This window comes from Carettochelys insculpta, chromosome 23, assembly GCF_033958435.1.
Source record: "Carettochelys insculpta isolate YL-2023 chromosome 23, ASM3395843v1, whole genome shotgun sequence".
Taxonomy (NCBI): Eukaryota; Metazoa; Chordata; order Testudines; family Carettochelyidae; genus Carettochelys; species Carettochelys insculpta.
Genome location: NC_134159.1, coordinates 11,764,661 through 11,786,291, shown reverse-complemented (window position 1 = coordinate 11,786,291; position 21,631 = coordinate 11,764,661). Strand labels below are relative to the sequence as shown.

At 62.3% G+C, this 21,631-nt stretch overlaps 1 long non-coding RNA gene across 1 annotated transcript; it reads left to right on the top strand.

The window, feature by feature from the left end:
* The first annotated feature begins 1,474 nt into the window (after positions 1-1,474).
* On the top strand, positions 1,475-2,863 carry LOC142001047 (uncharacterized). Its single transcript, XR_012642381.1, has 3 exons — positions 1,475-1,517; positions 1,932-2,093; positions 2,802-2,863. It is a non-coding gene; the product is annotated as an uncharacterized LOC142001047 (long non-coding RNA).
* Positions 2,864-21,631: the final 18,768 nt, after the last annotated feature.

Sequence of the window (21,631 nt, the reverse complement as noted above, 5' to 3'; positions counted from 1 at the left end):
GGTCACGTCCGCAGGCCGACCCCTTCTCCAGTCAGACCTCAGCAGGCTCCTCTGCCCAGCTGCAGGCTGTGGGGCCTTCCTGCGCCATTGCTTGGGGAGCTGGAGTGGAAGGGTTTCCTTGCCCGAGGGGAGCAGAGCATCCGGGCTCACGTCCCCAGGCTCAGGGGAGCCGGGGGTGACTGCAAACGGGACAAAATGGCCTGAAGCTGCTGGGCGCTCCTGGAAGGGGTTAATGCCAGTGGGAGAATCCCACACCCTCTTCCCTGGGGTCTGTAGCGAGCTCCCCCCCCAGCTACGTTCACCCGAGGCGCAGGGTGCGCCCGAGCGCTCTTCTCCCAACCGGGCCAATCACGTTAAACAGGCCGGGAATCCCTTCCTGGCTCCGTGGCTCAGGGCTGGCTTCAGTGTGGCTGGACTTGAGTTCGTTCTCTGGGTGCCCCAGAGCTGCCCCCGGTGTGACAGGGGAGCCGGAGCTGGGCTTCTTCCCTACAGCCAGCAGCAATGCTGTAGGGAAAAGGCCCCTTCCCGCAGGCACCGCCCTGGCCCTTCTGTGCTTTGGGCTGGCTCCAGACAGATATCCCCTGTCCAAAGAGCAACAGGCCTGGGGTGCCGGCCCTGACCGCGTCCCAGGGGCTGTCTGCAGGGTGGGGCCCCTGTGTATCTGATCCCCCTTCCCACAGACCGTCCCAGGCCTGGCCGGTGGCGCTCCTGGTCTGGGCGAGAGATCTGCTGGGCTGGGTGCGCAGAGGAGAGGTGCAGGGTGCATCTGACTCCTCAGCCTGCCGGGGGGAAGTGGGAAAGTGTCCCATATTGCGCTAGGCCAGCTGTGTCCCCTCCTGGGGGTGCACCAAGCACCCTGGATTCCTTGGTCCTATGGGGGTGGGGGGACGCCATGGCCAGAATGCCCTGCCCCCCCCCAGGCACCCAGCATCCCTTGCCCTGCCGCAGATCGTGTCCGAGTGCAACGAGAGCGTGCGGCGCATGAAGCAGACGGAGGAGCTGGTGCTGCTGGAGAAGCAAGTTGAGTTCATAAAGACCAAGGTGAGGCCTGGCCCTGAGCCCCAGCTGCTGCAGCCCCATGGAGGAGGGATTTAGCGTCACATGGGGGGGGGGGCTGCACTGGAGCGAGGGGGCTGGCGGGGGGGAGAGAATGCCGTGGGCAACCCAGGCAGCGCAGTGCCATGCGGCTGAGCGCCTGCCCCCCAGCCTGGCCTGCTGTGAGTTGCAGACGGTGCTCCCCAGGGACTCAGCGGGGGTGCTGGTGCCCGGCTCAGGCTGGGCTGGATCTGACCCTTGGGGCTGTGGTGCCCGTCCCAGCAAGGGGCTGTTGCTGATCCCCTCCTGCTCTCTCTCCAGTCCATCCCGCTCATCAGCCGGGGCCGCTGGCTGGTCAGGGCCGGGGGTTTCTCCCAGATCCTCATCCAGGAGGTGGGGGTGGGCTCCAGGCCCCGACTGAGCACCAAGCCCATCCAGCTGCACCTCTTCAGTGACCTGCTGCTGCTGTCCCGCCGGAGGGAGTAAGTCTGCGTGGCACCTGCTCCTCCCCTCTGCAACCTGGGGGCCGGGCTGCTCCGGCCAGGGCGGGGCATCAAGGCCTCTGGGGCAGGGGGTGCACCAGCCTGCGGTTGTGCCCGTCGGGGGCTGCCGGCTGTTCCCCTCCGGTGCCGAGCTGCCTCCAGCGGGTGGGGGCAGGCAGGGGTGTTGCATGGGCTCCAGCTCTGGAAGAGGGAGCTGACAGCGGACCAGGCTGGGCTGCGGGGTCAGTTTCTCTCCCCAGTGAGGTGAGACCTGGAGGCCCCACCCGTAGACGCCCCACCTGTGGTTGGGGGCCGATGCCCTGCTGGGGTGAGCGTGGCCGTGAAGCCAGGAGCAGCCACTGGGGGAGGGCTACATTGCCCGGCTCTGCCCTTCTCCCCGTGTTTCCCCTGCAGCGATGGCAAGTTCTCAGTCAAGGATTACGCCCGGACCTGCCACGTGAGAGCAGAGCCGCTCAAAGCCCAGCTGCTGGGGCTCCCCGGCACTGCCTTCCTCCTGCGTCTCTCCCACAACCACCGCGGGACCAGCGCGGAGTTCATCATCAAAGCGGACAGCGAGTGAGTGTGGCCCTGCTCCCAGGAGACCGGCTGCTTGGCCGGCTGGTGGTGACCGTGTGGGGCTGGGTCTGCCAAGCTGGCCCCAGCGGGGTCGGGAAGGGGGGTCTCCAGGGGAGGTCTGCCCACGCCGTAAGGTACCGGCAGCTGCACGTTCAGGGAAGGTGCTGCTCTGGTTTTTCCAAGGGCTGCCTGGGACCCTGGCGGAGGCCTTAAGGTGCAGGTGCAAGGTGACTTTGGCTGGGCCTTGCCCCCGTGCAAGGGGCTCTGCCAGCTTGGTGGGTGAGAAGGTGTGTGCCCCTGCCCGGGATGGAGGGGAACACAGCAGAGCTTGCAGGTGGGGCTGAGGACCTGCCATCCCAGGTGCCTGGGAAAATGTCCTCAGGCCATCGCCTCCGGGTCAGCTGTGCAAAGGGCACCAGTGCTGAGCATTGCTCGGCACCAGCATCCTGCTCCCCCCACCTTGGGGGTGAAGGGCGGGGGTCTGAGCTGGCTGCCCAGGGGTGGAAGTGGAGGCTGGAGGGAGACAACCCAGATGACCAGCCCGAGAATGGCTGTTTAGCCCCTCCACACCCCGGCCTTCGCCCTCCCACTGAAGAACAGCTGTGGGCTTGGGGAGTCCCCCTTGGGAAAGATGAAGCCCCCACCTCACCCCGGACACAGGGCATGGGGGCCTTAGCACCTGACCCTCCTCTGTCCTGTCTCTCCTAGGGCCCAGAGCCGGGAGTGGATCTCACTGCTCACCAGCCAGGCCTCCCCTGAGCCTGCGGGCCTGGCCACAGCTGCGAGAGATGCCTGCAGCGTCCCCTGACTTGCAGGCCTGGGCCCCAGCTGGACTGCGCACCGTGGGAGAGTCATCTTCTGCCCTGTCCCTGCTCCCAGGCCTCCCATCTTCTGCACGAGGGGCTCTGCAGCCCCCTCCCCTGCAGAGCCCTGGCGGGGGGCCTGCTGCTGTGCACAGGCAGGGGGCCTTCTGCATGGGGTGCACCGGGCAGGAGATTGGGGAGGGGAGGGGGAGATCGGGGGGCAGCAAGGGGCTCCCTCCGAAAGATGTGTGCAGGGCTGGTGCTGGCAGGTATGTGCAGAGGCACATTTCTGGGGGATCTGCCTTAAGGGGGCCCCCATAGCATCCAGTGATGGGGGCAGCTTCCCAGCTGAGCTTTGAGCCCCTCAGGCCAGCTGTGTGTGGGGGCGGCTGAGCCCCTTTGCCAAGCAGTTTGCATCGGGCAGCCCAGAAACCAGCCTCCGCTCTGAGCCCAGCTGGCAACGGTCGTCAGTCGCAAGTCCCCTGGGCTCAGTGTGTCTGTCCCTGCTTCTGCAGGACTGGGGGTCCCGTGTTCCCCCAGGGGCCTGAGCTGCCTGTCACAGCCCCTCCCCACAAGCTCCCCCAGGCTCCTGGCAAAGAGGTGCCTCGGCCAGGCCTGTGGAGGGGCAGGGGCCCATTCTGGGGAGCTGGTGTCTCAGCGGCGCTGGTGGCCTGGCGGGAGAAGGGGGCTGTGTTCAGGGGTTAATCTTTGCTACCTGGGCTCGAAGGCTCCCAGTGTCAGGCTCCCCTGCAATTTCGGGTGCGGGGAGGGGTGATTCCCAGGGGGCCTGCACTGGCCTGGGGCAGGGATGGCAGCAGCCTGCCGGGGCTCTAAGGCTGGTGGCAGTATGGGGACCTGGCCCTGCTCTGCCACTATAGTGTCCTGGGGGCTGCTGGCAGAGACCCGAGTGGCAGCTGTGCACCCCCCAGCTGTGTTCCCAGCCTTGCCGGGGCTGCTGGGGGCTGAGTGAGGCTGGAGTGGGAGCTCTGGTGCTCTATTGTCCTGGCCCTGGGTCTGGCTGCTGGCACCTGGGGGGCTCATTAGCTATGCTGCCCTGAGGCTCTGGGGGGAGCAGCTGCGGGTTCAGGCTCCTGGCAGGGGTGGGAGGGGGCTGGCCAGGTGGCGGTGCCCCTCAGCTCCTCCTCACCCAGCTGGGCACTTAGCAGGGCTCGGGGGCCGTTTGCCGGCCTGGCTGGGCAGGAGGCGCCCGCCTGGAGAGCAGCCCCCGCCCCCCTGAGCTGCAGACAGGGAGGCTGGAAGTCGAGTCGTGGCAACCGGGGTGGCCAACACCTGTCCACCTCCCCAGTCACGGCTAAGCTGAGCCAGCAAGAGGGCGGCCAGTGCCAGAGCAGCGCCGGTAGCAGTCCACAGCCAGCCTCACTTGGCGGCACAGGCATCCGGCGTCCCAGGCACGGCCTTTCCCCGCTACCTCGCCTGCTGGCATCCAGGCTGGGCCGGGGGCTGTCCTGTAGCACCCGCCAGCTACGCAGAGCTCGGGGGCTGCGCCATCCCAGGTGGGGACCTGCAGCCCCATTGGGGGTGTGAGTTGCGGGGGCGGGGTGCTGATGGGGGAGGGGAGGGATGAGCTAGAGGGTGGGGCCTCAGGCAGGGGGCGGGGCTCGGAGTACTTGCATCCCCAGCCTGGTGGTTGCACTCTGCCCCTGCATGCTCCCCCCTCCCCCCACTTGCTCTAGCTCTGCTCGGTGGTGGGGCCCCTGTCGGGGAAGGCAGGAGGGAAGTGAGGGGTTTGGTGCTGCTGTGTCTGACCTGGGCCCAGGGGCCTCTGGCTACAGGCAAGGGGGGGGCCTCCTGCTTGTCAGCCTGTGGGTTTGAAACAAAGGGTGACTCTGGTCGCTGGCCCAGCCGTGCGCTTGTACCTGTGCTGCCAGTGCTGGGGCAGAGCCTGTATCCTCCCCACCTGGCCTTTCCCGGCTGGCCTCAGGCAGAACTGCCTCAAAGAAGGGGTGAGCTGGGGCCAGGGTCTGCTCTCCCCCGGCTGGGCCCAGCCAGGGCTGGGGGTGCCACAGGAGCGTGTACAGGTGGGGGCTTAGCTCCCCTGCCCCCAAGCCTGGGCCAGGGGTTGAACCAGTGACTGGGGCTTGTTCTAGCCCTGCGTGAGCCAGGTGAGGACGGAGCAGCCTGAGCTGAGCTTCCAGCGCTAGGGTCTGAATGTGTCTCCTCCTCCTCCCTCCCTCCCTGCAGGCCTGGCACTGCCCTCGCCTCGGGGGGCCCTGCAGCCAGAAGTGACAAGCCCTGGCTGGGGGGACTGTCAGCTCCCTGGGGTAGGGCCCTGTAAGCAAGGGCGGCTCTTGCTCTGTGTGCCAGGTCTAGCCCTAGGGCCTCACCCCAGTATGCTCAATGACAAGGGCCTGATGGGAACAAGGGACAGAAGCAGGGTCATGAGCCGGGGGACTAGGGTGTCCCCTGGGTGCCTGGCTGTGCTGGAGTTGCGGCCTGGGGGTGGAAGGCAACCTCTTTCCACCGCCCCCTGCTGCCACGGAGTTTGCATTTTTGGTAGACAGGCAGGCACCAGAGGGCAGCAGCGCTCGGAGTCTGGTTCCCTGGCCTTACGCCTGCCCTGGGCCCGCAGTCCTGGAGCCGCAGCTTTTGTCATGGGGACCACAGGGGCAACTTCCCTGGTGCCTGATAAGGAATTTGAAAAAGAAATTGGCACAAACTGCTGCCGGCTCGACCCCCAGCGGCGCGATTCCTCTAAGCCTGTCTCGTTCCTGAAGAAAAGCCATTGGCCAAGTGCGGATCGTTCATGCGGGCAGGGTGGACAAGTCTTGGATGTACAAGTGAATGCTGCAAGCTGGCAGCTTCTGGCCCATGGGCACAGGGGAGTGGGGCCCTGCCTGTCTGGGTATCAATGTGAATAATGAGCAGGGTCCTAATAAATTGGTCTGAAAAACAAACCTCCTATGACCCCACAGCAGCCTCGGGGCAAGGGCTGAGACAGCTGCAAGGAAACTGAGTCACAGAGCAAGGCCCAGGACATCTCTCCGTGCGAGCGCTTCCAAGGCCTGCCGGCTGTGGTCCCAGGCTGTGCGGTGGTGGTGGTCTAGAGGTACGGCTGAACCCAGCAAGGGGTTGGCACTCGCTGACCAGAGGCACTGCAGTGGTGCCTTGCGGCTGCAGCTCTGCCCTGGGCCCCTGGTGTGCTAGGTGCTGTACAACCCTCTGCAGACAGGATGGCCCTGCCCAGTCAGCTGGCAGCCTGAGAGCTCTGTGCTGACTCCGGGAGTGAGAGGTGCAAATGACAGGGCAGCACCCAGGGCTGTACTCTGCACCCCAGCAGCCTGAGCCCTGGTTCCCTCTCAGCCCCAGCAGGGTTGGCTGGAGGGCTGCGTGGGTGTTCCCGGGGAACCACCAGTGGTCAGCCCAGGCACCTCCCTGGGACCCTGGGCAGAGGGGGAAACTTGAAAACAAAACGGGGGAGGGTGGTGGGTGGCTCCAGCATCCTGCTTGCTGGGCTGCAGGCTCTGGCCCCTGCACGCCCTGCGAGGTGCCGAGGGGGCAGCGCTAAGCAACACACAGCTTCTGCCCTGTGTGTGAGGGGGTTCAGGAGTTCCCCAGCTGCAGCCAGGAGTGGCTCTCACGCAGCAGACCAGCGGGTTTCTTAGCCGCCAGGGCACAGCGTTGCACGGCCCATACAGCTGGGCCGATCTATTTTGCGGGGAGGAGGCCCCAAGGAGCCCCTGAGCTGGGGCCAGGCCCCCTTCTTTGTCTCGCTCTCTCCCAGCCCAGACTCTCTGCTTCCCAACTCCCAGTTCCAATTCAAAACCCTCAGGCTCCACCTCCCTCATTGTCTGCAGTCCAGAGATGTCACCTGGTCGCTGTTACCCTCATCAGGAGCCCCCCACCCGCCCCGGGAGCCACCCACACCACTACATCACAGCTGGCCATGGGGAGAGCTGGGCGGGCGGCTCCAGGGGAGCGTGCAGAGCAGCACTGAAGGCCTCTGCCACCCTGGAGCTCTCCGGTGAAGCAGCTGGGCACACGCAGACCTGGGTGTCCTCTCTAGCTCCCAGCCTGAAGCACCCGGACCGGGCTGCTTGCTGTCCTCAGCTGGGGTCCCCTGAGCCCTTGACCTCGCCTCCACTCAGGCCGTGGGCGCTGTGCAGCCTGGCAGAGGTTGGTCACCAATGAGTGGTGAAGGCCACGGCCCTGCTGGATGACCACACGCACCCTGGAGCCACTGGCTGGAAGCCTGGCCTGGGTAAATTGCAGGGTTCTTTTTCGTTCTTGGTATAACCAGTCTGGCCGTTAACCAGGAGCCTGGGCCGCAGCTGCTCCCCCCAGAGCCTGGTGGCTGCGTCATTCCCCACTCTGCTGCAGGGCTGTGCGGGTTGTGATCTAGCTCAAGGAGAAAATCGGGGGCTGAGTCTCAGGGGCAGGGTACCCGACCGCAATGGGAGTGGGTTTCCTGGCTCCAGGAGCACCACCTGCCAAGGAATAAGGGAGGCTAGGGAGTTATCTAGGCAGGGGCTGTCCAGTCACCTGCAGTCCTTCCTGCCTGGTCCCTGGCACCAGGAGTTTATGTCCAGTGCGGTAACCTGCCCATCTCTCTCCTCCATCCCCAGTGTGGTGTAGAAGATAGACATGTAATGCTGAGAGAGACAAGGATTTGCATTATCCCCATATTACAGGTGGGAGAACTGAGGCACAGGAGGTGACTTGAATTGCCCCATGTGTACTACCTACTTGGCCCCTGGAAGCTCCTTAGGTCCAAGGCCCTTGTCTTGTGCTTGGTCTGTACACAGGGCAGGAGGTGCTGTCCTGTGCAGCTTGCAGCTGTCCTGTTGTGGTGTCACACGGTGCGGTGAGGAATCCAGCTGGCTCTGGCACCTCTCCTGAGTTGTGGGCAAGCTCCACAGGGTTTCCATGACAGCAGAGACCCCCCTCGGTCCTCACCCCCAGACTGGGCTGCAGCTGGCTGGTCTCTTCTGTGGGTTGCAGTGTCCCCAGGTGTGGCTCGAGCCTGGCACACCCCAGGCAGGGCTGGGCTTGGTGGCTGGCTCGTGGGGACTGCGGCTCTGGAATCCAACCTCCCCCCCTGCCCCAGACCCTGAGCAGGCTGCATGCTGGGCTCTAGCATGCCTGGCCCGGACTGGGCTGGGCTGGGCTGCCTGCTGGCTGACCCACGAGTTGCTCTCCTGCGACCGGCCAGTTCCAAGCGCTCTGACAAGAAACCTGCTAGCAGGGAGCTGATGGCCTCGCCAGACCCCTGGGCAAGGGCCAGCTCTGTGTTTGTGGGAGGGGTGTGGCCTTGGGCAGCAAGGGGAAGCGTCTTTCTCTGCTGGCTTCTCCCCCAAAGGCCTTTGTGCAGCTCTTAGTGATGGTTTAACCCTTCCCATAAAACCCTCCACCCTCTTGTTCTCCATAGCCCTGTCCCACCTGGTTTGTGAGCCCTCCTGAGCTCTGGGGCTGCAGGATACCGGATGGCAATGAGCTGCACAGGCTAACAGTGTCTCCACCCATCTTCACAGAGGGGAGGGCATATTGTCTCCCTCCAGCAGCCTGGAATCTGCCCCTGTGGCCTTTACAGCCCCTCTCCGCTGTAATTCCCCCACCCCACGGAGGGTCTCAGCTGCAGGGAGGGACAGTGGCTGCATCTATCCAGCAGGGTGCAGGGTTCACATCTGTGCTGCTTCGGGGTGCGAGCAGGCGGCGCAGCTGCCTTAGACCCATTTCAGAGCTGGGGAAGTGAGGTAAGGGCAAGAGCAAAGGACGTGCCCCAGGTCACAGAGCTGGCACTGCACCCTTGACCCTGCTGTTGAGGCTTTCATCTTTTCCCACGCTGCCCTGTTCCTGCCGCTCCCAGGCCCGCAGCTTGCGCCCTACCCTAATTCCCTTGCGCTCGCTGGCTGTTGTTTGACTGCCTGGGCAGTGGCTGGGTGAAGCCTGGTGCATGGCTGTCTCCTGAGAGGGGCAGTCCCCTCCCCTCTGCCCTCGGAGGTGGCCCAGGCTGCAATGCTGCTCAGTGGGACGGGCCTGATCCTGTCACCCGGTGACTGGGCCAAATGGTCCTTGGAAAAGTAGAGCTGTAAGACAGACCTTGTGCAAGTCGGCAGCTGGCCAGGGCCCAGCTGAGGGGAGGCGGGGGGCGAAGGCTGTGACCTGTGGGGCCAGGCAGCTGCTCCCAAGTGCTGTGGGGCAGCGTGGTGAGCTCAGGGAGGGCCGTGCTCGCCAGGAGGTGCTTGAGCTAGCAGCCAGCTGGGGCTCAGCTCAGGCTGTAGGATGTTCATTCTTTCTCTGTGTCAGGGGTCTATGTGCCCCTACATGGGACAGTGACTCACACCCAGTAGGTGTGTGGGCTACCCTAAGTGACTTGAATCCTTTCCAGCCTGAGCCCACGGTGAGGGGTGGCGGAGGTGAACCCCAGAGAGTTGCAGGGTGGCAGGGGCAGCCTGAAAAAGGTCAGCGTGTGGTCTTGACAACCACCATATTTTTCTCCGGCATCTTGCACTTTTTAGGGGTTTCCTTAAAGCCCCAGCTCCTGGAGTCATGTGATCTCCTGAGACACTCAGCTGTCCTCTTTAAACCCTGGTGACTGCAAAAGAAAATTGGGAAACCTGACCCATAACAGGTTCAGAAAAATACCTAAAAGAGAAATAAGGACCCTCACTTTATGGTCTTTTTAAGAAAAAAAAAATCCCATGATTTCCAGTGCCAATCTTGGGGCCCTTTACTGACTCATACTGCAGTTTCTGCATGGCGGCCTGGCTTCAGCTTCCACGGCTGACACCCTGGTGCACTCTTGGGGTGCATTGAATAACAGACCAGCAAATGAGACAGGAATACAACTTTGACACCGCTACGGGGAGAGGTCCTGGAGTGAGCTGCTGCACATGGCCCAGAGAAGTTCCCGCCTCCCGCCTTCAGGACACATTCCCAAATGCCTGGGCCGCGAGCTCTCCCCTCTGAGGGAGCATTGCTAAGCTAGAATCCACAGCCAGAGCTCTGGCATCTCAGGAACCCGCTGGGGCCAGACTCCCGAGTTTGGAATGGGGCAAATAATGCCGCATGGGGGCCCCATTGCAGGGGGCGGGCAGCAAGGGTGGGAGAGGCCCAGCGGAGTGGGGGAGATTCAAAGGCAAAGCCAAGCCATGTGCTTAGACACACCTCAGCCGGGGCGATGCAGAGCACGCCCCTCACACCGCCGTCAGGCTCTGGCATGCGAAAGCCAATGCAAAAATGGCAGCTGGCCAGGGAAGCCTTTGTCCACCCCCATTCAGAGCAAGTGTCTCTGGGCTGTGGCCCTGAAGTGCAGACAGGAGGGCCTGGCCTCTCCTCCCAGCCCTGGACCGAGGGCAGATAGGTCAGCTCCAAGCCAGACCTCGGGATCAGAACCCCCCTGGCTCAGAGGGAGCTGGGTGTAAGCATAGAGCTTGGCAGCTCCCTGGATCCATAACTCTCAGCCCCCTTGCGGTGAGCTCCTGGGCTCAGGTAGCCAACAGGCAGCACACACCTCTGGGGGCAACAGGGACAGCCAGGCTATTGGCCAGGGGTTCTCCCCACAGGCAGCCCCAGGGTGGAGTTAGCACGCTGCATTGTGCTTTCCAGCAGCCCATCTCTGAGGGTTTAGCAACTGGCCCTGCAATCCTGCCTGTGCGTCCCATCATGGACTACACCACTTGACCAGCAGTTGCAGCCCCCAGCAAGATTGGGGCCCTCCGGCGCTGGGTGTTCCACAGCGAGAGACAGCCCCTCTGTCCAGGTGCTTATGATTGTTATGCCCATTTCATGGGGGATGGAACTGAGACGTTCGCCTCTCACCTTCAACAGCATTTAGGCTCCACACTCCCTCTGGGATTAAGAACCAGAACACTATGGCTGCGTCCACACTTGCAAGTTCTTTTGAAAGAGTTTTCGGGGTGGATGCTCCACAGTCCCTTTCTTTCGAAAGAGCAGTCCCCACAGGGCCTGACTTTTCGATCCCTGGCCCGTTCTTTGGAAAGAGCCGGGGCTGTGGGGATGCTCTCTGTCTAGAGAAGGTCTTTGGGAAGAGATCTGCAAGAAGGGCCTCTTTCAAAAGAGCTTTGCAGGGCAGATGTAGCCTCTGAGGACCAGGGCCTTAGCGAGTTGCCAAGTGACTGGTACTAGAACACTGGTCCTCTGTTCTAACAACCTGACAGAAAGGTTTGGTGTGGGGTTGCTATTTGCTGACTGATTAGCTGGCTGAGGGCTGGGGGGTTGACAGTACATGGCACAAACAGCAGCCCAGGGCTAACTGATGGGGGGCGGGGGGCGATCAGTTGATATGCGAAACTCCCATCTCTCCGAAGAGCTTGCCATTCCTTTCCGAGTAGGGCGAAGAATTCGTTTGATGTAAAGGTTCGGTGACTGGGGTGTCATTGCTTACCCAGTGGGTTATGTACACAGAGGCGTATTTTCCTAGCAAACAATTACCTCCCCTGTCCCCTTGGGGAGCTATCTGTCCATTGGAGCCAAGTACTCCTGACCAGCTCATCCATCTTCTTGTAAGTTTCACCTGAAGTTGATTAGACCAGCGGCTTCTGCTGACAAGCAGAGCAAATGCAACTGACAGCAGCAGGACAAGATGGATTGAAACACCCTCCCTGGATGGAAGGCGAGCCCGCCTTTGATCTTCGGTGGCTGACTGGCCACAGGCTAGGAACAGAATGCAATCACAGAGGAAGAGCGGTGCCTTTGGCTTGTGCAAGGGTCTCGTTAGCTGAGCCGTGTTTCAGGAAAGAAGCATCTCCTCATTAGCCCTGGTATGCTTTCCCACAGGGAACATGTCCACGACTGTGGTATTTCTAACGCTGAGGAAGCTTGTCGGGAGGGTGGATTTCACTCATGTAGCGTGCTGCTAAGCTCTGGTTAATTTCACTCTGGGAATGCACGCCTGGGTGGCAGGCTTGGTAGCGATGGTGAATTTCGCCAGAAGGTTCTCATGCATCCATGCCACGTGAATTCTCTTCTCTAGCCAGTAAAAACACAGTCCGGGGTGTCCTCCAAGTGCCTCTAGGCTCTTTGAGTTCCGACCCTTCCCTAAGCCACGTGTCTCGGGGTTATGGCTCCCGGACAGCAAACACATGGCTAGGTATGATTGTCTTGCTGAGACTGACAGGTCCATCGGGCAGGGGTTGTCTATTCTATTGCCATACACGCCTCCTGAATTCTATCACAAACTGGGCTTTTCTTCAGATCGTCAAATAAATTCTCATGTTTTGCCGCTAATCAAAACAGACTTTTTTTTTTTTTAAAGAAAAAAGCTGAATTTTAGTAAATAAACCCCAGGCCAATGTCACGTGCTGTGACTCGAACTAGGCCAGCTTGAATTCAAATCTGCTGGTTCCCAGAGCTCAGGAATGGGCCGGCCGAGAGAGGCTGTTGATTCAACCCTCCCTGTGTGAAGACTAGCCAGAAACAGCTAATTCAGGGGAGCTGGTAGGGATGTAGAAGAGGCTTTTTTTTTTTTTTTTGGGCAAAAAAATCAATTAAAAAAAACCAAACCTGTAAGACGGAAAATGTTGGCCAAACGGTGCCATATTTTGGCTGAAAATTTATTGCGGGGGAGGTGTTTTTTAATGCAGCATTGAAAACATGGGCAGAAAGCCACCGCTTTCTTCAGCAATGTCCTTCTGTGGGGCACCCTGAGCTTGCCATTAAAGAGAAGTTTCAGCAGAAGGGTTTTGAGCAGCCCTACGTAGTGCGAAGCAGTTTAGCACGCCCCAAACCACTGGGAGAGCACTTAAATTAGAACCACAGCTCAGAGCTGAATGAAGTGTCCCATCAGGTGTGCCCACCCTGAGTAAACCCCTGTGGCCGAGCCAGAGGGCTGTTCTTCTCCTCCCTTGCGCTATGCGCATGCACTCAGATGGTTCTTGTCTGGCTGCAGGAAGGTGTGGCGGTGTTCACTCTGGAGTCTAACGATGACCTTTAAATGGGGCCATTTTTAACCCTTTCACCACTGATTGTTTTTGCAGACACATCCAATGGTTGAATGGCCATTAACCCAGTTACTTTTAATTCCATGCTTTCAGCAGCGGCGGGGCAGGGAGCTGCAAGAGGAGTCAGCGCCGGCAGTGCCTGGGGTCGCATCTGGCTCTGTAAAGAGCCGCGTGCAGCTCCAGGGCTGCACGTTGCCAACCCCTGAGCTTGGACAATGTGGAGATCTCCTGTGACAACTGGGGCACTTGTGGGGCCAGCTTGAAGTTGCGTCCCATGACACAGCTAAGGGGAGGAGGTTTGTAGATGACCTGTGCTCCACCCGGAGGCCAAGGGTTTAAGCCAAGTCAAGAGGGGAGCACAGAGGAGATGCAGTGAACCTATTTCCAGCACTAACTATCCAGAACCAGAGCATTTAATTAAATGAGATAAATGGAGGGCTCTGGGCGGGGGGCAACTTGTTTCCATGGACTTGCATTGGATCCCTTCCCAGCACAAAGAAGAGGCTGCATATAACCAAAGGCTGCCGTGAGTGAGGCTACTAAGAGCTGAACCAACAAGCCCCCTGATCCAGCCCAATCCCCCACCCCTCCCCCAGAGCCAGGCCCCTCTGGCACCCCCCAACTCTCTAACCTGATGCTGGCAACTGACCAGAGCTGCCCCCACTGCCACCGCGCTCTTCTCCCACCCAGCGGTGGGGTGTGTGTGTGCAGGGTGGCCGATGGCACTCCTGAGGCACAGCTCTGAGGCACACTAAGCGCCCCTTTGTGGCACACCGGTGTGCCACGGCACAGCACCGTGGTAAGGGCCACCAGCCTGGGCGATCTGCTTGTTCTAGTTCAGACAGGGGTCTCCAGGGACAACAGCCAGAGGCATCGGGTTTGGCTAAATGGCTCCATTTTAGCCTGGCTCAGGTTCTCGGTTGTGACCAGCCATTGGCCCTCTCCTGGGCCAGCATGAGCCCAGGCTCCCAGGGAAGGGATGGAAGTGCAGGACCTCCTGATGGCACAAGACTGCCCGGAGCTGACGTGGTGATCAGCAGGCGCAGGTGATCTCTGGCAGGCTCGTTGGCATGTCTGGTGCTTCCGCTGTTGCTTTCAGATGGGGTCTCGGCTACGCTTTCACCTGGCGCAGCAGCTGAGTGGCCCGGCCCCCCGGCAAGCGCAGGAGAGCTGGGAAGCCAGCTGCACAGGCAGGGAAAATCACAGGTTAGCCAAGGAGCTGTGCAGCCCTGTAAAGCGGGGGGGAGCTAGGGGGCCTCCGCCCCAGAGAGGCTCTGGCAGCAGGGGTGAGCGTGGGTGTCCCGGGGAGAATGCGGGTGCAGCTGCTCTGAACTGTGAGTTAACAGTCTGACAAGGGTGTGACTGGTTCAAGCTGGGGACAGCGGCTGCCCCGAGTTGATGCAGTAACACCTGGTTTGCCTTAGGCCGTGAGGGCACTCCAGCTGTGGCGCCCAGGGGATGAAACCTCCACACCCTGCCTGGGGTAGTTCAGCTGTCCTGGCCCTGGTGTAGACAGCACTCCTGCCTCTCGGAGAGGGGGATGGGCAACACCATGAGTGGCAGAGGGGCAGCTTCTAGAGATCGGGGCAGCACTGTGGGCTTTAGCGAACACATTCAAGGGGGTGCGATCCCCTCCCAAGCCCCCTGGCCCAGCAAGCATGGGGAGGGCCTGGCTGTGCTAGGGTCTGCAGAGGCAGCCTGTTGGGACTGTGCCAGGACGTGACTCATCCGTGCCTTGGACCCGTCGGCTGTTCTGGGCACATCTGGCTGGCTGAGAAGAAAGGGGGCTGGAGGGGCAGAACAAGGGGCTTCCCAGCCACCCTAAGTGCCCTAGGATGCGGGGACACAGCCTGAGTGAGTCGTACCCCCTCTTTGGCACTAGGGTGACATTAACCCTCCCCCCTTCCACTAGCTTCCCCTGAACTTGCTGGCGGCTTCTACTCCCCAGCAAGCTGCCCTGGCGGCCTCTCCTCCACTGCTCTGGAAGGCGGGGCCGGGCCTTGGGGTCTGGCCACACAGGCCAGAAGGCTTCTTTGGTGCTCCCGCCCTCCCCCGCCACACTTCTGAGCAGTTGAGTTAAAAACCGTCTGCGTAGCACACCTGAGCCAGGTGCTGCCCCCCGCCGCCCCCCGCCAACCTCTGAAGTCGGCGCCCAGGTGCCCATCTGCATCTCCACCCATAAGACTTGCCCGGCTCAAAGCACTTTACAAACTTGCATGAAGGCTCAACCTCCCACCTGTGGGGGCAGGCCACGCTGACCCGTAGTGCAAAGGGGAAACTGAGGCACAGAGCCGGGCCGTGACTGACAGCCCGCCACAGTCAGGAGCGAGTCCCAGGTGCAAAGGGTTAGCGCTCAGCTCCCAAGCCCTGTGACATTAAAAACCAGAGGGAAGAGTCAAACCAGGCAACAATGGGCGCCCCTGCCCTGCCTACAGGAAACGGAACCAGGAAAATGCCTTGTGCACTGGTAGCCAAGGCCTGAGCCCTACTGTAGCATTAATTGGAACATGTTAATTACTGCAAACATGGCGATCTAATTGCGCTGCCTTGTGCAATCGCTCTGCCAGCAGGCGCTGCTTATTTGGATTAGGCCTTGACACAGGCATTTGAAGGCTGTGTTGCAATCCCCCGACTGCGGCGTGCCCAGGGGCTGTCACACAGGGCAGGCTGTCTCCGGAGCCACCCTGCTGCAAGGGAGCTGCTGAGTGACACTGATGGATGGGGCGCAGGGGAAACCCAGCAGGAGGGAACGCAGCTGGCTGGAGGGAGCCAGGGCAGAGAGGGAGGCCACAGCTCTCCGGCACCCCCAGCATTAGGCAAACCAGAGGCAGGGCTGAGTCACACCCAGCTGAGCGCTCTTCGGAGGGCTGGCTTCAACCCTGGAGAAGGATAGGGCTGAAGGGCTGTTCAGGCCCCAACCCCCCCCCAGACGCCAGCCCCCTTTGGAGCTGAGCTTTCCCCTTGATCTGAGCAGCATGGGTTTGGGCCGGTGCATCCTGAACTGGAGACACCAGTGGCTTAGAAAAGTGGGTCTGCCGGACCCCACCCCACACCTACAGGCGAGGGCAGTGCCTGCTGGGAACAGCCATGGGAAAGCTGGCCTCCCCAGCCCTGCTCCCTTCCCCCTCTGCCCCTGCAGGTGTCACGCCCTACCAGGAACTTGGCTGGCCCCAGCGCCCCGATGAGCTGGCAAAGTGTCGAAAGGTGGCAGGATTAGACCTGAGCCATGTGCACCGAGCCTGGGCTGCTTCTTCCGCTTTGCTTTCCCAGGCCCGGCAGAGGGAGGGGTCCCTGCCCTCGGCCTCTTCCTTTGGCACATGAAAAGTTCTAGTAATTGCAGTGCTTGCGGTCTGGCCCGTGCCCTCCCAGGAGCTCTGCAGGCGTGAGGTGCAGGGGCCCAGCTGGTGGGTAGGGTGAGGAATCAGGGCAGAACCAGCCCCTCCCCGCAAGGCCCCCAGCTTGTCCTTGGGAAACAGCAGGTGGCGCTCTTCTGTGCCCGGGGGGCAGGAGGGTGGGGTCCCCTAGGCAGGCAGGGGCTGGGGGGCAGCACAGGGAGTACCCTGCTGCTTGGGCTCCGCTCTCCCCTACCAGGGAGCTGGGCTCCCCCCCGCAAGGCTGGGTTCTGCCCCGGCCAGCCGCCAGTCCCTTGGCGATGACCAGAAGGGCTCTGGCTGGGCTCTCGGGGCTTGCGGGCAGGATGGAGGGTGTCCCCTGGGGCTTGCCTGGGAATATTGCAGGGAGAAGCTCAGAGGCGGCTCTCTCGGGGCTGGTTTCTCCTCCCCCCACGACACCGATCAGCCTTTCCGCTTCCAGCCTCCGGGCTGGGGCAGGCTGGAGCCTCAGCTTGGGTCTGGGGCCGAACCTGGGCCTGAGCTGGGTCCACCTGGTTGAGCTTCACGCTGACCCCATCTACGTGAGAGGCAGAACCCCAGTTAGGTTCCTCCCCCAGCCTCATCGGGCCACAGAGCCCCCCCCCACCCTGAGCCCCCAGGGACAAAGGGTATGTGGGGGGGTTGCAGAGGCCTTCCCACCTACACTGCCTTACCTCTGCCCCCTCCCTGGCACAGGCACCATTCAACCAAGTGCCGAGCGCTTTCCTGCCACCTGAAGGGAGCAGTAACCCCCAACATGCCCCCCCCCGGTGCTCTGTGGGGCCTTGTGGGTGCTGTGGGAGGCCCCAGAACACCGGCTGGGGCTCCGAGGATGATCTGCCCAAGGAGTTTCAGAACAAAGGCCCCATCCTGAACGGTGCTGAGTGGAGGGTGCCTGGCCTGGGCAGGCCTCAGTGCGGGACAGGGAGGGAGGCAATTTTCCCAATCCCAAGGCCCAGGCAAAGCCGTGAGCGGCACAGCTGCTGGCAGAGGTTCAGGCCTTTGACGGTTCTAGGCAGGTGTTGCCTTCCAGGCCAAGCTCCCAGCGTGGAAGGGAGATGTGCAGGGGATGCTGGACGTGCAGCCTGGAAAAACGCCATTCAAAGCTCGTCCTTAGGCCTGGAGACACAGGCAGGCACCTTAGCTCAGTGCTAGCTCCTGTCCTGCCGGGCTAAGGGAGGGTCAGTCTCAGCTCACAGACGCTGGCCGGAAAGAGAAGACGCTCCTTGCAGTCCTGCTCCTGTCCAGCTGGCTCATACCCCTGCAGGTGGCTCTGGTTTCCCCCGGTTTGCACTTTGCACCTCAAGTGACCTTGTTCCGCCGGGCGCGAAGGGACGGTGGGAGAGGGAAGCCGCAGGAATGCTAGCTGGAATCTGGTGCTGCGAAAGAATCCAGTCCTCTCAGAGGTCGGTGGGGCGGGGCGGGGCAGGGCAGAGCCAAGGAGCAGAGCCCAGAGGCAGACAGGGCGCTGCAGAGCAGGTTTGATGGGGAAGGTGAAGAAGAGCTGGGGAGCTGCTGCTATGCTTTGGTGCCAGTCTGTGCTGGGAGCAGCTCCCTGGTGGGGATGGGCCTTCTCCTCTTTCCTGAGGAGTCCTGGTCTTGTTTTCCTGAGCCCTTGCTGCCGGTGAACCCCAATAACTCCCCAGACCCCTTCCACTCTGGAGACGTCCAGCCTTGCTGCCCCTGGGAGCGGGGGGCTTATGTCAATATCAGCTCATCAGTTTCCAGGGCCTTAGGGGGTGCTGGCGGCAGGGTGGGGGCATATTTTCCCAGCCAAGCCAGGAGCGTGAGTGCAGAGCAGAATCTCTGCTCTGAGCCGTGCTCCTCGGTGCGCTCCGCAGACCCCCCACTCTGCCCAGCACAGTGCAGCAAGTAACGAGGCTACCAGCTCATTACCGGGGACTGTTCCAGCGCCAGGGACCACCATAATCTCCTCTCTCCAGCTCCCAAACTCAGTTGAGCTCCTGACACCCTCTCAAGGGCAGGAATGCCCAGACCCGCTTAGCAGAGCGCTTATGCAGGAGGCTGGAGTGTGTGAGGACAAGCTCAGCCGCCTGAGCCAATGGCCTGGTGGGTGTGCAGGGTGGGGCTGCAGCTGGCTCCTTCAGGCTCAGCAGCTGCTGCTGAGTGTCGGGCATTCTGGCTCCACAGTGCCCCTAGGTCGTGACATGGTCCCCTCTCCTGCTCCGTGTGATTCCTGGCTGTGGGGAGATTGGATGGGACGTGGCTGTTTTTCCTGCCCCGGGGGATCTGCAGGGTGGGCAGGGCCACAGCTCCATGCTCAGGTGGGCCATGCAGTCCTGGGCGTTAAGAGTTGGGTAAGACAATGGCCCTGACGGCAGGAGCCTGCAGTGGAGGCTGAGCTGAGGGCAGTGCAAGGGAGCCTGGGGACTTGGCAGCGCCGAGGCAGGATTGCAGACCAGCTGGGCCGGCCTGAACGAGCGAGGGTTCGGCTGTCCGCAGACCCCCAGCTCCTGAGGTTAGCCTGGGACCTTGGCAGGCAGGAGAAGGCACCTTGAAGGGGTGATGTGCTCTAGGCAGCTCCTCTGGCAGCACTGCCCACTCGCCGTGGGCCAGGCCAGTCTGCACTGAGGCTGGGGGAACTTGGGTCATTTGTGATCAGACCTCTGCTGCCAGTGGCCGGTCCCATGCATGGGGCTCGGCTGGGGATTGCTGCAGCGCCTGGATGTGCCAGGGCAGGAGAGAGCAGCCAGGCGGGGGCAGAGTGGGGGAGGCAGGTGCCCCCGGCAGGGGAGGGTGGCAGGCAGCTGCGAGGAGAGCAAATCCTTTCCCTGGGATGGGCTGTTACCTCGGCTGGGTCGGGCTCTTCTCCATGGGCTGAACCCACCCTGCCCAGAGCACCGCTGGGGGTGGAGGACTTGGACCCAGCCCTGGATTCGGGGTCTTGTGGCAGCCTGGAAATAGCCACAGCCTGACCCTGGGAGTGGTGTGCAGAGCTGGTCTGTGCCCAGACGGGGCTGTCTGCCCAAGCAGGGGGGTGCTGGGGAGAGAGGGCTGGGCCCTGCTTCGTGACCCTTTAGCCCCTGCTCTGTGGTGCACACAAGGAAGGGAAGCGCCTCTGACCGGGGCCCAGTGTCTGAACCCTGGGGCTCCCTCCACCCTCCCAGGTCCGTTCGGGGCGGGGGTAGGGAGCATTCTTCCCGGGGTTATCACCACCCACCACATTCCATAGCCGGGCTCCATAGCCGGGAGCCAGGCGGTGTCTCCCAGGCACGAAGCCTGCAAGCCACAGCAGGAGCTCGGCACGCTGGTCCCGCGGCTGCCGCCAGACAGACATGCTGCCGGCCCAGAGGAGTCACCCCCTGTCCCAGGCCTGAGTGCCCCTAGCCAGACAGCCCCCAGCGCCGCTCGGGTGTGGGGATCTGTATGCTGTCCCTGTGGGGCAGCCCCCGTGCTGATGGGCGGAACCGTGCGAAACCGGGCTAAGCACTGCGTGTCCAAAGCAGCTGGGCCCTGCGTGTTGTGTCTAGCGAGCAAGCACAGTTCTCTGGGCTCCCTGCTGCCTGTTGTGTGACGAGCAGAAACCCACCAGCTGGCTCCCCACATGCCCCAGGGGCTGGTCTTGGGGAACGCTGGCGGGTTTGAGTACCAGCGTTGGGCAAGGAGCTGCACCAGCTGCCCTGCGGTTATGAGATCACAGAGCTGACGGCAATGGGGTATCATGCGGCCGCACCTGGGGAGGATGCACTCCCCGCTGGGCCCATCCTGGCCTGCAGGCGATGGCACGTTGGAGGGAGCTGAGACGAGGACAGTGGAGAGCCACCAGTGGGTGGTGGGGAGGGCCTCACGGCGTGTCTGCCCAGGGAAATTTACCAGCATAGCTGTTGCAGGAGAGTTATCCTGGGTTAATGAACCCGCTCGTGACACTCTGCTTTGTGGCCTTAACCCAGCGGAGAATTCTGGCCGCTTTTCTTCCAGACGAGCGCGGCCAAGCAGGACCTGGTTTAATGTCGCACTTGTAGCTAGTCCAGGCGAACATGCCTGTGTAGACAAAGCCACCGACGGACGGCTGGCAAGAGCTGTGGACGCGGTACCTGGCACCGGGGACCGGGAGGACGGGACAGGAGATACGGTGATGGCCACAGACGGCGGAAGGGTCGGAGCAGGAAGGTGGGTGAGGGGTGGCCTGGCACACAAAAGGGGCGTGATGGGGAGTTGTTGGCTGAGGGAGAGGGAAGCCGGGTGAGTGGTGGGGAAGGTGTGTGAGCCACTAAGTGTGTGAGGCTCTGGAACCCCCTCTCCACACAGCCCCAGCCCTTTCCAGCCTAGCCAGAGAGAAGGGGCTGGAGGGAACCGCTGTGAACGGAGCAGCTGGGTCCTTCCCAGCCCTCGCATCTTGGGGGGGATCACGTGGATGGAAGCCAGGAGCCCCTCTGGCCTCGAGGAGACAGGGCAAATGGCTGGCGAGCGTGGGAGAAGGGCCAGGCAGGGCAGCAGGCCGGGGCACTGAGGGTAGGCGTACCGGGCTCCCGACACAGAGGCCACAGCTCGAGGGTGCGCCCAGGACTGGCCGTTCGCGGCTGAGCTCCCCATTTAGACACGGCTGTGGCCAGCGTGTGAGGCGTCCCTCCCGCAGAGAGGTTGGATTGTCGCATGGGGACCACTGCTGGGCTGAGACAACAGGGGCTGTGCTTAACCAGGGCCATTCCTGGCAGACCCCTCCCCATGAGGCAAAGGGGCCCTGCGAGTCGGCCAAAACCCCACCGTGCCCATCCCTGGCGGCAGTCTGTGAACCCCGGCATCCGGTGCTCTGCTCCTGGGCCCAGGGCTGCAGCAGGACATGCCTCACCTTCCCCAGCGCCTAGCTCAGCCGGGGGACGGCCTCGGTGGCCAGCAGCCTCCTGGGCTCCCGGGTCGGTGAGCCCCTGCGCAGCGCGGAGGTGTTCGGGCTGGTGCTGCTCTCACAAACCAACCTGGTCTAGACAGTCAGACAGACGACCTGGGGGAGGGAGTCAGTGCACCCCTGCTGCAATCAGTGCTATTAACCACGTGTTTCAGCCCTAACGGCCAGGCCAGCAAACACCCAGGCTCACGTGCCCCCCTCCATGGGCCTACCCACACGCCTTCCCTCAGGGCTGTCCGCTCCACCTCCCTGCCATCTGCCCCTCCCCGTCTCCGGTGCCCCTCTCGGTGCCATCTGCCCCCCCACCCCCGTCTCTGGTGTCCCCCTCAGCGCCGTCCGGCCCCCTGTCTCCGGTGCCCCCCTCAGTGCCGTCTGCCCCCCCCACCTCCCCATCTCCGGTGCCCAGGGAGCCCTGCTGCAAGCAGGGAAGGTGAAGCTGACAGAGCCCTCTTTGTCATCCCTGAAGTGGCGGCACAGGTGTCATGAATGATTGCCTGGGAAAGGTTAAATCCAGAGCCAATGGGCTCTGTCAGCAAGCAGCCAGGTGAGGCATGGGGAAGAGAGGGGGATTTTGGCCTGA